The sequence below is a fragment of the Cupressus sempervirens genome, chromosome 5, assembly GCF_028749045.1.
Source record: "Cupressus sempervirens isolate cs-2001-9-10 chromosome 5, ASM2874904v1, whole genome shotgun sequence".
Classification (NCBI taxonomy): Eukaryota; Viridiplantae; Streptophyta; class Pinopsida; order Cupressales; family Cupressaceae; genus Cupressus; species Cupressus sempervirens.
The window spans coordinates 898990123-899005640 of record NC_143122.1 but is presented as its reverse complement, the minus strand read 5'-3'; the positions used below and the strand labels follow the sequence as shown (position 1 = coordinate 899005640).

The window sequence follows — 15518 nt, the reverse complement described above, 5'->3', positions numbered from 1 at the left end:
GAATCACTATCTGTGTCAATCATGCAATCCGATGTGCCTATGCTATCACCTTCTGATGCAACTGGCTCAACCTGCACATCTGAAACCCCTTCTGCCTGTGAAGATGATGCAGATAAACCATTACCTGAAGATGTGTTGAAGTCTCCCTGTATCGTATCTGCATGTCTGTTAAACTCCTCATACAAGTTTTCGCCTATCATAGGGAAAGTATGATCCTTAGGCCTATCAAAGCGTTCAATCAGTCTCTCCGTAAACTCCACAGATGAGGTAATGTGCGCATGACCCATAGTGACCATACCATGATGCCACCACTTGTGTGCTAACCCATCCAGGTGAATTGTTGCATACTTAATAGCTTCTTCCTCAGGCATAAAGTTCAATTGTAAGTATGTGTCAAGCTTTTGAACCCAAGCTCTTGCTGTAGACTTCCCCGAGCCATCATAATATGGTAACTGAAGTTTCCCTACTTTCTTTCGTAGCTCATAGCTCTGGTTCCTGTCATGTCCACATGGCATATGCTTCATCCATACATCTATATACTCCCTAAAGGTGATTGCAGCAATAAAATCTGGACCTCCGGCTTCCCAATCTCTCCTCAGCTGGTCCTGTATATCAGTGATCTGGGGCTCTAGTACGGGCTGCTCTGGAGCTCTAGGAGGAAATATGGGAATCATGGGCCGCGAACTCACTGTCCTAGTTTGCTGAGGTGCATTACTGAAATTGTTCCCAACTTGTTTGCCTCCATTATGTGCCCCATCCTGATTATTACCATTCTGATTATTTCCTCCACCCACATTAGCATTCAACCCCATTTGACAAACCATCATCTGCATCATAAGCTCAAATCTCTGACTTTATTCCTGTGCTCTTTGCTCTGTTGATCGCTGTCCCTGTGCTAAAGTGTCTAATAATTGTAAGAATCTTTCCTTTCCCTGATCTGGACCGGCATTCATTTTGTCAAACATTTTTCTCTCTATCTGGCTATTCCAAATTCCCTATAAGACCTCCACAGGATGGCAGGACTTATAGCTCTAATACCACTATAATGACCCCAACTGGTTATAACTCCTTCAAATACCAAAATTCTTTATACTTTAGTTGTTTGACATTTCGTCAAACACTTTGCAGGCAAGCTCTGATACCACTGTAATAACCCTCCTCTAATCTGCCCTCAAAAATGCTGATGAAAGCTCAAGGAATTTCATCAAACAATTCACATGCAAGAGACATATGACTAATATAGTATTTCAGCTTGCTTTAAATGACTTTTTTCCAATTTGCATCAATGAGAATCTAGTGATAGAAGATTACAATGAACTACACAATGACCTAACATGAGTGTGCTCCTAATTTTGACAATATTCAGTGCATATATTATGATCTAAGCATGAGAAAAGAACACCTACAGCCAACTGGCATTTTTGCAAAACAGTTGGTATGCAAACTATCTAGCTGATAAATAATGAGATTGAATTGCTTAAATGACACCAGCAACTATTATCTTTTTGATTGCAATCAAATTTCTAATACAATGCTCATGAAATATAGCCAAGACTTTGGCATTTACATGGATTACCAAAATGACAATGCTGGTATAATGCACACTTACAATTGAAACTTATAATACCCTAAAAAAAACAATACTAACAAGGGAACCTGGTTGTAGATGGCTGTAATAATTTTCCTTCAATTCTGCCCCTTCTGCTTTACTTTTTCGAACTGCTTTTTCGACTTGCTTTTTCGGTTCCGCTTTTCCACTTGCTTTTTCGATTTCGCTTTTTCCACCTGCTTTTTCAGTTCCGCTTTTTCCGCTTGCTTTTTCAATTCTGCTTTTTCCGCCTGCTTTTTCGGTTCCGCTTTTTCGGACTGCTTTTTCGGATTGCTACCCTTTTGAATCTCAAGACCATATCTTTCAATGGCGTCAAGATTTTCAGCTTGAAGGGATTTAGTCCTTCAAACTATTGAGACATAACCTCCAGAAAATTCTCCAATTTCTTTGATATTTCCAACCATGCTTAAAAGAAGCTCTTCCATTTCTTTTATAGTGTTCTCACAAGAGCTCCATCCTTCGTTTTCTCAATGTGGGATAAAACATAACTCCCTTTATGTAACTTATGTCTCCAATGTGTTATAAAATAAAAGGGACTCTTTTAATTTAAATATTTCCCACATACTATAGTCTATGTATTAATAAAGTTAAATATTTAAATTTAACTTTATAAAATAGCTTTATCAATGCAAAACAAATCTTATCAATGATAAACAAGTCTTCTTGCCGATTTTAAACAATTACCATCGACATACCGCTGCCACTGGATGTCCACCCATGCCCAAGATGACTTACTATAAATAGTAAGTATGCCCAAAGTTGCCTCAAAACCCCTCAGAAAGACCTGCAACTGAAACTATCTAGGCCAAATGGCCTCTAAGCCCTTTTGATGTCCTGGTTAGCCTACGGGACCGTGGGGAAATAGGCTAACGACAACATCATGCTATGAATGCTAAAAAGGAGACATTACAGAGGTGTGGCAAAAAAATGGAGAGATTTTCCTTGGTCAAGGGAAATATTGCATTGAAATCTTGAAGAGATTCAAGATGGAGGATTGCAAAGCCATGTCTACACCCATGATCACGAATTGGAGGAAGGTAGATACGTCCAGGGAAAAGGATGCAGATTCCACCTTATATAGGCAGTTAATTGGTTCGCTCATGTATTTGGTCAACACCAGACCAGATATAGCATTTACAATAAACTCTCTTAGTCAGTTCATGGTTGAACCAAAGAGAGTGCATTGGACAGCAGCTAAGCATGTGTTGCATTACTTGCGTGGCACAGCTAAGTATGGAATCAGATATGTTCGAGGAGATAGTATTAGGTTGACAGTGTATATTGACACAGATTGGGCAAGAAGTACAATGGACAAAAGGAGCACTTTAGTGTGTTTTTTCAGATTGGGATCAGGAGTTGTATCTTGGTTCAACAGGAAACTGATATTTATGGCTCTAAATTCAACAAAAGCATAATACCTAGCAGCTTGCACGGTGACATGTGAAGCTATATGGCGTCGCAAGTTACCAATAGCCTTGTTTGGTCAGAGAGTTGAGACTACTATGATACACTAAAACTATCAGAGTTGCATCAAGTTGTTTGAAAATCCATTGTTTCGTGATAGGTCTAAACATAGAGACATCAAATATCACTTCATTAGAGATTGTGTACAATGGGGAATTTTCCAGCTACAAACATACCTACAAAGGAGCAGGTAGCAGACATTCTAACTAAGGCATTGGGGAAGGCAAAATTCATCTTCTTTAGGGATAAGCTGGGTGTCATGCAATACAGCTTCCTCGCTAAGAGGGAGTGTTATTTGAGTTAGCTTGGACAGTTGCTTGTCCATATGTGATTATTTCATAAACGATTGTTTCACGCATAGTTGGAAAACTCGCCAAAGCCAAAAACTCACCAAGCCCCCCAAAAGTTTAATCGAGAAATACTCAACCATTTTTTAAAAAAATCGGGAACCTAAAAAAACCACTAAAATTTAATTCAAAATACATTTTTTTGCAAATTTCAATGAGAAGATGCATCTAATGAGTTCATTATATAGAACACAAAAGAAACAAGCAAGAGTTTAGATATATATAAATGCATAGTGGGTACAAAATTGCATTCTCATGCGGAATACTGATGGTAGGAAGCATAATAGTAAATAGTTTGCGTCAAACTAGAAGTAAAAACATCATTACAATCACATCTTCCTCTTCCTAGCTCTACTAGCATACTGTAACTCTCTATTTTACATAATATATATAGGCTTTTTGCCTGTTGTTTTTAACAAAATAAAAATAAATTTTTTTTAAAAAAGTGTTTTTTCTGAAAAAACTCGCTGATTTTTCCACAAAAACTCCATGTTTTTTCTATAGCCGAGTCGCGATTAAATCTGTGAAAAACTCGCCAATCCCAAAAACTCGGCCATAAGTAGAAACTTGCTGATTATTCGGCGATTATGCCAACTATGGTTTCACTAACTAATTAGTTAGAGTAGGGACAATTATTTGTTAAATAATTGACTACTTTTAGAAGCAACTAGAAACCAATTTTGTTACTAGTTGTTGGGTTCTTTTAAATCTTAACCGTTGATTGAGAATCAATCTTGATCGTTGGTTTTCCAATAGGAGTGTAAAAAGGGGTCAAGGGACATCTGGAGAACACAGGTTTGAGAAGCATTTGCAATGATAGCAAATAGTCTTGCAATGTTAGCAAGGGCCCAGCAATAGCATTGGGGATAGCAATGAGGGAATATTAGTGGGAGAAATTTGGAGATTGTCGGTGATTTGCCAGTAAAAGGCAAGGAATTTGGTAACTCTTGATTTGTTGAAGTTTAATATAATTCCTCATTTGTAGAACTGGTTTTCCCTTAGGGGTTTTTCCAAGGACAATTTCTCTAAAAATATTGTGTTCATTGTGTTGCTAATTACTTTCCAAATTTTTGTTGGCGAAGTTGCAGTTGTGTTATTTTTCGGTATTAGCTGTGAATTTATTTTCAGCAATTAAATAATTGCTCAAGATAGGAGATTAATAATCAGTGACTGCAATAGTAATTTTTCACACTGACCATCCATTCAAACCTTAAGCTTCCCACTCATTCACCTTAAGCTTCTCACATATGTCGAAGTCTTATTATAATTTTCTCATCCTATCGGCCTTCAACTAGATTTACATGTCTATTTTTTGGATTGGTCAAAACGTGTTACCTTTCCCAATATATCCTTGCACCTTCTCCTTATACTTATCCAATGATCCAACTCATACCAATGTACGCATCACATGTCCTTCACTTTGTAGTATCACACTATCCAATGTGATCGCATCTCAATATTTGACTTCTTTCATGAATGGTGGTGAATTCCCTTAACACTTACAACCTTATTGCTATAGTCACTGATTGTCTTTTGTGATCACCAATCATTACTTGTATTCCGCCTTTACCGATCATCCTCTGCCTTTGTTGATTATCCTCTTATGATAAACTAACTTAGTTATCACTGATCAATGCTATGGATTGTTATGGATTGCATCACTGACAACCATATAATTCTTCACACAGTGTTGACATTCCAAACTCCTTGAGTACTAATCTCCAATAAGTAATGCCTGCAGTCTCCTAATAATCTCCCAATGCCAACAGAAAATTGTACAAAAACGAGACAAATAATTAGGCCCAAGATTCAAAACCAAGTCCTCTCAAAGGCCTATACACTTGAGAGGCCTCCTTACCATGACAACAGATACGTGTATTTTAAAACAAGGTAGGGCACCATGCAAAGCAAACAACCAAGAGACCTTTAAAAAAATGCCAAGGGTTCCAAAGGAAGCTTGTGAAAGAAGAATAAGCTTAACCAAAGGGCTCGACAAAACCTCTTCAAAGGGACTAGATCTATTTGAAGGTGTAAAACTATATGTCTAATAGTATAAGGATGCAATGCACGTAGAATATGCAGGTTATTGATAGACAAGAATCCCACAAGGCTTGTGCTATGTAAAGCCCAAGATTGAGGCCAAACAAATTTGACTGGCGCAATATTCAGATTGTTCAAAACTGGTTTTTGTCCTCAATGGTTATCAACAACAATGCAAAATGCAAGTATGCAGGATTTGGCTTGATGTCTTTTAATATCTATTTGGGAAGGCTAAAGATATCCAACTGTAGCCAGATTGAATTTGTTTAACATTGGCTTTTGTCCCCAGAACTTATCAACAACAATGAAAAACACAAAATTGCAGGGCTTGGCCAGATTTTTCTTAAATATTCATTTGAAATTGTGACCCCCAAAACCTCACAAAAAAACAGCTTTTTTTTCAAAAAACAATTTTAAAAGCTTTTGAACAGAACCTTCATATACAAAAACCTGTACTTTTCATTGCTCCTCCTTTGGTGGCAAATAGCCCATTCTAGATGACTTGGATCTTCTAGATGTGACAGTCAAAGCATAGCTATGAAGCCCTTGAAATAGTAAACTTGAACTGTTCTGAATCCCCATAGCAAGCCTCGAACTCAGCAGCAGAACAGACAAATGCACTTCGTACCATGTAACACTTGACATACACAACTCATTAAAAATCACCCATCCACTTCTTTGCCAAGGAGCCTTCCACACAGGGATTTGACCACAATAATTGCCTGTACAAGCATACTTAAACATGCAAACCTACCTCATTGCTAGATCAAATGAGTACACATAGAAGGCTAAAGCCTAGTAGTGGTTTTTGACTAAGAAACTGATGAGGGAAATCTGCCTGCATTTCTTTTGGCTCATATAAGATTAATTACATAAAAGTATACAAATATAAGTTGCCTAAACGGTAACTTGAAGAATGAACCAAGTTAACCCTACACAACTTTGAAAATAATATTTACACTTCACTGATAAGTTTGAGCATTGAAACATTTAAAGTGGAAAATTTGTCATATTCTTGATTCTGTATCTCAGTTGCCATACTTTTCAAAAAGTAAAACTACATTTTCATTATGTTAATAGTAGTGATGATTAAGTTAAACTTATTGACAATTTAATTCTGAGCCTAGATTAAATTTAAATATTCATTAGAATGGGTAATATCACTGATGATTTCAAAAGATTGCTGCTATTGTCCCAAATTTGCTTCAACACAACCACCACTGCATGTACCTTTATTTCCCACTTCATAATCTTTTCAAATACTCCGTCCATCATCGAAGGTCCATGAACATTCATCTCTGCACCAACATGTCAATTCAGTCTCACAATGAACTTTTGAATTCTAAACTGCTTATCAATATCATATTGGCAACTACATTTCAACATGGTAAAATTTCCCAGTAGTTGGTGACACCCATCTCACACTATTTCAAATTCTAGAACTCTAGCATCTTCTTATTGAAGCATAACTATTGAAGTTACTGTTTTCATATGAGAGGGATAAACATTTCCTAGGTTGTATTCTCTGGAGATAAATCCCAATTCTTCGTTTTGGTTGTCCCACTAAAAATATGGTTCATCAGACAACTGAAATGTGCCCCTACTTAGCTTTATCTTCTCTAAGAAATTATTAAGTTCAAAGAACCACCATCTCAATCAACAAGATTTGACAGCATCAACAAGTACAGTGTCATTGATCACAACAGGTGCTTTGCCAACTATATTTAAAAGCAATATTTCTTGTTGGCTCCTGCACCATCAACATCTACCTGTCTCTAGTTGCACTAACTATTACCTGCTGTGGCTACATCAAGTAACTCGTCCCACTGAATACATTCTTCCCCTTCCTCCTCCACTTTGTATCTCCTTGAAACTTTGGTCAAGACGAGTCATCAAATTCCAATAGTCAACTTATCCTTGAGAGCCCTTTGTTGCTCAGTTTAAGGGTCATTGCTGCAGTTAGCATCTTTGGTGTTGCAACCAGTAGCAGCACCATACTTATCATGGCAATTTTTACTAACTGAAAAATACAAAATGTCAAAATCTCATATTCAATATGCGTACTCCATAGACCTAGCGTTTCAACACTTGACTTTGATACTACATTGTTTGAGAAAAGGTCCTAATGCTCTACAAAATTAGGCCAACAGGAACAGGTTGGAAACATCCCGACGTCATCCCCAATCTCCTGCTATATAGGGTCCATCTAAGAAATAGCATTCAGACAACTAGGAATGGAAGGCCTGCCATCCCCAGGGCCACAAGGGATGTCATGGCATCCTCAACTATCTGAAGAAACAGTCAGCCGTCTCCAGAAAGGAGGCACAAATAAAAAAGACAAAATAATAAATAAAAGAAATGGGACAACCTATCAACACTAGTCATAAGGAAAATATTGCGGTTGATCAGTAAGTGTAGCCCATAAGCCTTGTTGATAGCTCACACCGATCTAGGCTCTAAACATCTCATTTATTTTGGTCAAACTAAGATCCTTCAACAAGTTTTAATTTTTTTAATTGGAATCTCTAAACACTCAGTTGAATTCCAAAAATACAAAGAAAGTAGATACACTAAGTCAAAACTCTGATCCTTTTCTTAAACATAATTTGAAAATATAGTGTTTAAATATTTTCATTTTATGATTTTAAACTTGTGTTCCACTGTTACTGGGACAGGGATGCCAGGAAACAAGAAAAACAATGAAATGCTGTGAATTTGCATGTCAACTCTCATGTAAATTCTCGATTCAGCTCTAATGTTGTGTAATATGGTTTTATAATGAATAAGAAAAATGCCTGGTCATATGAATAATTGAAATTTCTTATGCTTTGAATTTTTTCATGTCTTAAGTGCTGTCTCTGAAAACAAGGCCTCCCATCCCCTACTGTTCCTAAAACGGATCCTTGCATTTCCTATTATTCGCTTACCGGAAACATTGTAGAACATAGATATTTACATTTTCCAAACAAATGATAGAAGACAAGCAAAAGCATAGATAAAAAGATGAGATAAATTTATTAATGTCCAATAAGAGACCACAAGGACCGAAGGGACTGAAAGCTTACAACAAGACAACCACCAGCAGTGGGAATACCAAACGGTGTCCGCGGAAAGAACAAGAGAACCAGACAACCACCCGCAGCGAGAACACCAATCGATGTCCATGGAAAGAACAAGACAAGACAAGAAAGCAAGAAAACCAAAACCAAAAGAAGTCTAACTACTTCTCACGGGTGAGAAGCAGTCCAGAACCAAAGGGTAGCGCCTTCTAAGGGTGAACCCCGGACCACTCAAGGAGCCGCTGGAGAAAGGGTGGTGTTGCGAGTGTACCCTCTGTGAGACCTCACAGACCTGAGGTATCCCAAAGAGTGGAAAAAGGACCGCTTCATCCTTAGGGCAAGGGACCTAGGGGTGAAGAAGGAGATGATGAGTCGGTTAGACAACTGTGCCGAAGGTAGCTAAAGTTGTAAGATATGATCGCAAAGTAGCAAGGCCTCCCGGAGATAAAGTGCAAGGCACTGCTGGTCAATGCACCTAAAGAAAGATGAAAGGGATCTACACTCTTTGAACAAGTAGTAGAACCATCCTCTAACATCATAAAAGATTTAGAATACAAACTTGGGAGGTTAACTTAATATTTTTGTTTGTCACATAATTCCAACAAACAAAAGGATCTTCCCTTGATACTTCAATTTGAGCACTTGAAGACTTTATGCTACAGAAGAAAGGATTTTTATAGTTGATATTGGCTGCAAATACTTAAAACTGAAAGACTTTGTCCTTCAGTTATAAGTACTTTAATTAAAATTAGTGAATATTTAGTAAGAGACTTTGTGCCAAGCTGTTTGTTCAAATTATTGAATCTTCATTAAGGATGAGCAGGGGACTTTGGGTTTATACAACTATTCCATCAATATAAAGTAGATTGGTATCTTTCATGTTGTTCTTACATCAGCCCCTAAGCCATCGATATTATTGTAGCAATAGCCACTTTTTGTTAAGTTTGAAAGTTGTAGTTGTTTCAATGTAGCATCTACAAGCTAAGGAGGTTTGGGAATTCGAGGGTTTCAATGCAAATCATTCAATATCAGATGATAATTATCTGCATAATGATTATTTTTTGTTTAAAATTGGTATGGTTAATTTTGTAAACAGTGTAAATGTTTATTGGGGTAATGGCATGGTTGAATACCCCTTTTCTTTTTTATGTGAATTGTAACTCAACTTGTAAATGCCAAGGATGGGACAATAGAAGGTAGGGTTGGTAGTGTTTTTCTTGGTGAACTAGTGATGTTTTGTGAAAAATAGTGACGTAGGGTGAGTTTAGGGTTTATGCTTTATCACACTGTTATGTACTTATCCTTAAATTATTAATAAAACTAAAACTTGTCACCAAGAAGGAAAAATAGTTGTAGTTGTTTCCAAATCATTCCTGAAAAAAAAAGAGGAATTAATTAAGAGAACCGCTCTTTTTGTAATTTCAGTTAAGTTTGTCTTGAAGCCACCTATGGTAAGAAGAGAGCCTCCCCTATTGCAAAGAGGATAGATAAATCTCATGAGGCATTGCCTAAAATCCAAGGTTGCATGGGTACGTGGGTACGGGAACGGGAACGGGTACGGGAGCGGGTACGGGTACGCATATTTTTCAAAATAGGGGACGGGGGTACGTGTGTGTGCCTAATTTTTTCTATATAATTAATATTTTATAGAAAATATAAAAATCAAAATATCTGTCATGAGTTATGACATTGAGCATTCAAAACAATAAATTTGAAAATATAAGCCATAAGTCAAATATATATATATATATATATGCTATTGCTGAATGTTTAAAGTATTTTTCATAATAGGGGACGGAGGTACTTGGGTATGTCAAACTTATTTAAAAATTACACTTTTATATTTATAAAAAATCTGATTTTATGAGTCATGACAATGGTTTTTCAAAACAAGAATAGTGATAAAGTTTGCAAATGTAATGTACTGTTTTCAGTTTCAGATTTGCTATATGTTTGAAATAATAATACATGATAAATGCTTAGATGCATAACAAAGAAGGCAGACTTTAAACATGAACAAGAAGATCCTAAACCATATGACAATGACATATTGCAATTGATAAACTTTTGACTTGAACAGTGATAAAGTTTATTGTTAATGAGTATCAAAGTTTCAAACTGATTTGGTATTGAATTAAGTTTGATATACAACAAGCTAATACAAAAACAAAAAACCAAAAAAAAAAATCAGAATCTTAATCAAGGTCCTTAGCTATGATGCTCTCCACCAAGTACCCGGTACATGGGATACGTGTACCCGGTACTTGGGTACGGGGGTACGAGTACCAGGGGTGTGGGTACGAGTACCCATGCAACCTTGCTAAAATCACAATTTTGCAAGTTGTCATGACAATGACTTACAAAACCTTTTGCCAACAAGATGTAGAAGATAAGGTCATACTAGGCATAGATGTAGAGACGAAGATGAACAGCCTCTTCGAGAGGTTCGAGATGGGGGTTGGGACACTCCACCACCCTCACTAACATATCTAATGGTACAGCACATTGAGGGGAGACTGACAAAGGAGGCACCATGAGTAATACAAGGGAAAGTTATTGAGAGAGCCCAACAAGGGAACGTCTCCCTCCAAGAGGAAGGGGCGACTAGAGACATTGTACCAATTTACCAAAGGCCACCCATAAGGAGGCCTCCATCCTGGTGTTCAAAGCATCAGTTCATCAATTCTTGGCGAAGCTCGAGGGGATGGCAGTAGCAACACGTGGAGTTGTAGACCTTACAAGGATTGGACATAGGCACTCTCATTGTAGAGGTAGAGAGGCTTTTGAGACTCATGCAAAATAATTGTGAGAAGGATTTCACAGAGCACCTCACAACTCATGGATGGCCCCACTTAGAAATTGCACAGATGTTGGGGGAATGAGGTAGACCACGCACTCAAGAGGGATGGGTAGGTATGATGGGTGCCTTCTACAGCATGGAGCAGGCGTTCTAGGATACATTCTTTCAACTCCAATGGGCCACCTAGGTCGCATGGAAGGTAGAAAAGAAAAATAATTTGGCATTGAGATGAGAGGTGACCTTGCACACAAGGGTGGGCAAGTTGGAAAACAAGCTATGTCAGAAGAAAAGAGCCCAAGCAGGGGAGGAGCAATTGACAATCACCTCAATGGCTTGGACAGCACAAAGAAGGATTTGATGAATGCACTCAAGTTGATAAAGGTAGCACGAGAAATATAGATGATAGCAAATCGAGATCTCCGACTCCTTTGGCAACAGCTCCCACCACTGACGTCCTCCATGACTCCAAGACATCCTCTCATTCTTCTTTATAGTATTGCTTCATGTGACATTTTTTGTTTTCACATATGGAACACAACTTTTTCTTGTTTCTTTTTTCTCTTTTTTTTGGGGGGCAAGGGGCTGATATTAGCCGCATTTTAGATAGTAGGAATAATACTTTATGTTTTGATTAGTCATAGCAATGTAATTGGTTCCTAGGTAGTTGTAGGAACCGATGGTTGGTACGCTGAACCGACCATCAAGAGATTTATATATGTAGTATGGCACCGAGAATATGTTACTTTTTGTTAGGACATTACATGGAATAAAAGCATAATTGGAAAATTCTCACTTGGCAAAAACTCGCCAAGCCCAAAAAAAACTAGGGAAAAATTCAGCCAGTTTAAAAAAAACTTGAGAACCTAAAAGACATCTTAAATTTAATTAAAAATAGCTTTTTTTTAACAAAATTTAATAAGAAGATGCATCCAATGAGTTATTTAATGAGAACACAAAACAAACAAGCAAAGTTTAGATGTATATAAATGCAAAATGGGTGCAAAATCAGATTCTCGTGTAGAACGTTGATGGCAGGAAGCAAACTAGTAAATAGTTTCTATAAAACTAGAAGTAAATAAATCATTGTAGTTAGTTTCAATAAAACTAGAAGTAAATACATCATACTAATTAGTTTCTTTAAAACTAAAAGTAAATACATCATAGCATAATAGTCTAAGCGTGAGTTTGAGCAATTCCGGCTTGCTCGAACATAATGCCTGTCTTGGGTGTGAGCAAGTGGTTGAGCTAAGTCTGTCAAGACTCAAGATTATAGAATTGAAACCAAGTGATTTGTGCGAAAATTAGAATCATTAGAAAACCATTGTTCTAGCTTCAATTCGACCTATAATAGCCAGGATAGTTTGTGGGACATAACACTGTTGAAGGAATGTTGAATCCTAAAATTTGGCTAAGCCTGGAAGTTTTTGAAAACCCCCAAAATCTAGAATATGCATTCTAACTCCTATGAAGCTGAAACCTATCTCAAATATCTTGACAATATTTATACAAATATAACTTAAGTATAAGAAATCAGATATTATATTTGTATAAATCCTCCTGCCCTTGAGCTGCAAAAATGACTAAACAATGCTGCAAATGCAAACTGGTAACAAAAAATGACATTTTTGGGTATTTGACCTATGATTTCACTGCACGGGCGAGTGTTTTCCCACAACTCAGTGAGTTTTTAAAACTATGAATAAAAGTTTATTATTTTTCCAATACCATGTGCAATGTGTTTATTCTGAATTACTATGTTATTAATGATCTTGTTTGAATCTACATGTTTACTCTATGTGTAAAACAAAATAGCCTGTAGGAAGTAAATGAAGATTCGTAAACCACATTGCTTAGAAAAGCATGCACACACCCCAACAAGCACCTAAAACATCCTCCAAGCCCCCACTAGTCACTATAAAACTCAACCACGTCGACAAGCTCCAAAACATGCTCTTGTCCCTGAATGTTTTATCAGTGCCAATGTGCATAAGAGAACCCTAAAAAATAGAGTGATTTAAGGCACAATTTATATGCACACAAGGTCCAGTACATACCTCCTAGACTTTAGACAATTTATGACTACAGAACATGTCACCACCAATCACCTACTCAATTGTACCATCACACTTGCAATCACATATTGATAATGCAAGAAACCACTAAAAACAATTGTGCATGATATCACCACCAGCCTCCCAAGCACATGCAAATAAACAAGACCATGGAAGATTGATCCAAAAGACCAATGAAAAGCAATATAACCAATCATGCATCAATCTTAGTGCCACCAAGCCCCAGAGACACAAAGGCCTCATTACATCAGACTTAAAAGCTCCATTTAACCACAATGTAAGGGGATATTATTTGCATAACGTCTATGGATTTGAAAATTGAAACACTTGAATTATTGGACATAAACTGCTGCAAAATTCTGCCCCAGAACATACTCAATTCTGTCAAGTTTGCAATAATGCTGGGATGCTAATGAACAAGTGGACTTGAAACTGCCAATGAACATGATTGTATATGAGGGTCCAGATCAGCTAAAATGAAATTGTGGAAGTAAAACTCCCTTAAAAATCTGCTTCATAAAATTCTCTAATTCCACAAAAAGCATACAACATTTTGTCAATTTCAAAACAATATTCATACATCAATCTCTCATTTACCTACATTCAATACGAAAAGTCAAGCTAGCCAACCCTTCCAGTTTTAAAATTTGAAGATGCCAAATGGAAGGCTGTGTTTTGATTTCTGATGGTTCTTCCAAGAAGAAAAAGAAGAGAAATTATTCATGAAACTTTTGCATTCACCAATCTGCAGGCCCCACCAGATGTAAAACTCACTTTGGACTGGCAGGTGCTAGTAAACTGGAAAATACATGGAAGTTGGGTCTGCCACAAAACATGTACCTAACAAACCAGAATCAAGAAAGAACCTCAGAAATATGATTTAAAAAACACTCAGGTCTGCCAGTCCACAACAGTCAAAACTCTTAACTGCAGACATGAAAACCCCCACTCAACATGATTTTGTAAGGCAGTAAAGGTCCGCCAGATTTGAAACAAGTAATAATCTGGATGCAAGGCAACAATTGCAACGCAATGCATAAGATGTTTGAGTCAAGACTAAAATCCCAGGAAACCACACCTTGGGAGCTAAAACACAGGCACAAAGGAAATACATACAGACAACCATGACTTAAATAATGAAGCCTGAAGAAAGAAACTAAGACAGGGCACATGCCATGACTTCAACTTCGATCTATTAATCAGCGCCATTAAACAGAATTTATCTGATTGATTTTGAGGAAGGGGCCAAAAAGCACACATGGGAAAACAAGGAGCATGATATTTGCATTTTCAGGTGCAGGCCGCACATTCCTCAGGTGATTCAGGTCATAATATTAAACATTTTGTAAATGAAGTCTCCCAGCAAAAAATTAGATGGGATATGAATATGATAGCAATCCTAAATAAAAGAACCTGAGACTCAACTGAACTCCAGCAAGACTAACCTTTTTCTTATGAGGGAAGAAAAGGAAGCCAATATCATTATCAGACCATGATTAGGAATTTAGGACCTAGTTGACAAATCAATTGCCAAAAATTATGGTGCATAATTTGTACATTTTTTAATCCTTAGTTGCCTCTTTCGAATATTTCATACATGCAAGCGGTTTAGTTCTGAGTACTTGATGCTGATTGACCTGTTACATTTCCTTCTGAACTATAAGATAATTTTTTATTCATAAATATACATTACCAATATTTTGTAGATCCAAGTAGCTTTGTTCTGAGTACTCAAATTCTGATTGACCTGTTGTGTTTCCTTTGCAGTGTAAGCTAACCTTCTTAATCCTACAAACTATGATGAATTAAACAATTACTTTAAAATTATATTAATAGATAAAGTAAAAAAGATTTAGTACAATAATACTGACCGCCAAAAAAATCATCCCCCAACTTACAATCTATCATAAAAGAATAAATTGTATCAATCATTCCTTTGGTAATGCCATGGGGCTGTAAGGGTTACCAGTTGAACCTTCTCTAAAACCATGCGGTAGGCAATAATGGACTTTTACCCTTTGCTGGATATTTTGATCTGAACATACATCAACCAAACACCCTCTGAGCTTGGAGGATATTTGGAGAAGTCTCTTAGCTGCTGGAACCTAGAGAAACTCATTTTTGGGT

At 37.0% G+C, this 15518-nt stretch overlaps 1 protein-coding gene across 1 annotated transcript in view; it reads right to left on the bottom strand.

The window, feature by feature from the left end:
* The window catches only part of LOC149558823 (Major facilitator superfamily protein), a 239510-nt gene that overhangs the window by 132779 nt on the left and 91213 nt on the right, over nucleotides 1–15518 (bottom strand). The window lies entirely within an intron of this gene.